Source organism: Pinus tabuliformis, chromosome 4_1 (assembly GCF_031772625.1).
Source record: "Pinus tabuliformis cultivar Carrire ecotype Pingquan chromosome 4_1, CPIR1, whole genome shotgun sequence".
NCBI classification, from domain to species: domain Eukaryota; kingdom Viridiplantae; phylum Streptophyta; class Pinopsida; order Pinales; family Pinaceae; genus Pinus; species Pinus tabuliformis.
This window is the reverse complement of record NC_142303.1, coordinates 344,372,466-344,375,119: the sequence shown is the minus strand read 5'-3', so window position 1 is coordinate 344,375,119 and position 2,654 is coordinate 344,372,466. Positions and strand designations below refer to the sequence as shown.

Sequence of the window (2,654 nt, the reverse complement as noted above, 5' to 3'; positions counted from 1 at the left end):
GCAGTTTCGTAGCGCGCTACGAAACTGCTGTGTAATCACAAAACACAGCCTATCATCTAAATCCCATTGACTTGAGCCTTTATTCTTGAGTTGTTTCTTTATCTGCCCTGTAGCTGCTCAAAACTGAATGCAAAGGCCCTTTTCTTCAAGGTATCTGCCTGCTTATATGTTGTATTAACATCAGCACTGGAATTCATAATAAGACAGTATGCTAACTGCTAGTAATTTTCAAGGACAGCATCCCATATTTGACAAGCAACTGATGATGCCCGAGGATCTGGCTTTGGTTTGTGTACAAAACTTTTTCCAGCATACTTTGCCTGGATGAACTTCTCCTTTGTTGAAAGGCTATCTCTATCATCTGGTTTGGTAATAGGTACATGATATATTTCTTCTTTAAGCGTGATTGAACAAGAATCCTCGAATTGCATTGCCATATCAGAAACCCAGCTGCTTCGAACATTGATCTGAAAGATTTGTAATCAAAAATCCTGCAAATGCCATGTCAGCTATCATGGAAAGATGAATAGTGAGAGACATTCCCAATGTCACAACTAGAGGTGTTGTCTATACCATAGATAGTGCCCAGAATTAGTCCGCAAGAACACTTCCTATGAAGCCATTTGCAATCAACACTTCATCCACTTTAGCAGAGGTTGGAATGCTAAACTTCAGCTCAATGCCAATAGCAGCTAAAGGCCATACTGGCCACCAAAGAGCTAGTAAAGTGAATAACCTAATATAGCCAAAAATCTTTTGCACATCAGCCTTCTCGCCTTCAGCACTCATGAGTTTTTTTTTTTTAATGTTACAGTGAATAAGCCATAACAAACTGCTGAAAGAAGTCCAAATATATCTCCCACAATTGAGTTTTCGCCATTCAAAGAATTACTTTGAATGGCATCATCAGCAGCCCATGTCTTTCCAAGAGTGGTCATGGCTACTCCAGCCATACTCACACATACTGCAACGACTTTTGCGATATTGAGGGAATCCTGGCCAAACAGTGCTCCAAAGAAGAGTGTGAATAGCGCCAAAGTTGAAGATAAGATGGTTGTGCTTGCCACACTTGTTCTTGCCAAGGCTGCATTAGAAAAATACTCTGCCGCAGGTACCATCTTCTCTCAAATTCCTCTCAGATTCTAGAAGCTCCTCCCATACTGAGTTGGCATAAGTATTACCAAGAGATTGGAACGAGTTGATAACAGAAGGCTCCCAAACCTTAACATCAAGGGTTAAACACCTGACCTTTGATATATGTACACCAAGGTTACGGTGAACCCCTGAACATTCGATGCAAAGTAACACACCAAGGTTCAGTGAGGCCCGGTCTAGTTCAGGTGAACCACAATCTTCACAAGCATTATTTCCAAGAACCTTTCTAAAAATCTCAAGGGGCTCTCCAGCTTGCCATGTGTCTTGAAACCCTGCAAACCTCTACTCGAATGGTCACGATTTCCTAGAATATTACAATTCTATAATGCATTGTCTTCAGGTATTGTGTGATCAAAATCAGAAGGGCTGCCCAATGAGCTGCTCTCACTGGCTGTGCGTTGATGTCCACTGCTCATTGGACTACAAGGAAGCTTCTGCTCTGGCATTTGAGAACACAGAAGTGAAGCCATTACTCCTGTTATTTTCTCAATCCAATCCATACGATCTATTGCACTCTCTGCTTGGCGGTGATCAATTTTATTTTCCAGCTGTCATCTGTAAGGGGTGCCATTTGACCCAGCAATACCAATTTTGTCCATATCTTGAGAAATATAAGCCCAAAAGCCCAATCTTGAAAGAAAACTAAACTCGGACTAACACTAAACCTTTACAATCAAAATGATGTGAACAATTTAGAAATTGTTTCTTAGGTGATAACAGTAGCCAAGACATGCAGAATAGTCCCAGAGCTGCATATACTAGAAGAGGCATCGTTGGAGGCTAAGATTAGGAAGTTGGATGTAGGAGTGTGTGATGCAAAGAGAGAGGTGGCCAAGGTTCAGTTTGAACTAAACCTTAAAATCATAGAGCTTGAGTTTAAGTGACAGCCTTCAACTCCACCAGATGTTAGAGCACAGCGTGTGGCCACTGTGAGGCATGCAGTCAGAATAGTAGATGCCACGGTGGTAGATTACACCGCGCTCTTTGAGCAGTCTATGGAGGTCGTTACAACTCTACGGGAAGATCCTAACCTGTAGAGGTTGAGCACAGAAGCCCGTTAACTACAACAACAGTATGAAGAAGCAAGAGCAACAGCGTACACCGTCGCTATATCACAATGATTGGATAAGCTACATGAGGCAAAGCAGTTGCTCGAATAGGTGGGGTTAGCGCAAAGGAAAGAGGTGGTCCTCAAGGCTAGATTGGGGCCTTGGACAGATGAGGCCTATGCTATGTCTATCACCATTGAGGTGAAGCTGGCAAGCCTACAAAAGACACAAGATAAGGTAAAGGAAGACAGCGCAGGACTAGCAACCGAGCAGCTAGTGGAGCAAAACAAGCAGGAAGCCACGCAGAGCGCGACTGAGGTAGGAGTGGCACAAGTCGAGATGGGAGGTCTCCTCATTAAGATCTCTGTGCCAGCAGAGTGACTCGAGGGTAAGTCACGATATTTGTGTTGGGGGCCTATTGGGATAGGGTCCTCTGTGGTTAATTTTGGG

The 2,654-nt window shown here is 43.3% G+C and overlaps 1 pseudogene; it reads right to left on the bottom strand.

Moving 5' to 3' along the window:
- Nucleotides 1–438: 438 nt before the first annotated feature.
- LOC149175682 (putative vacuolar membrane protein YML018C) lies at nt 439–1,118 on the bottom strand (annotated as a pseudogene).
- Between the last annotated feature and the right edge of the window lie 1,536 nt (nt 1,119–2,654).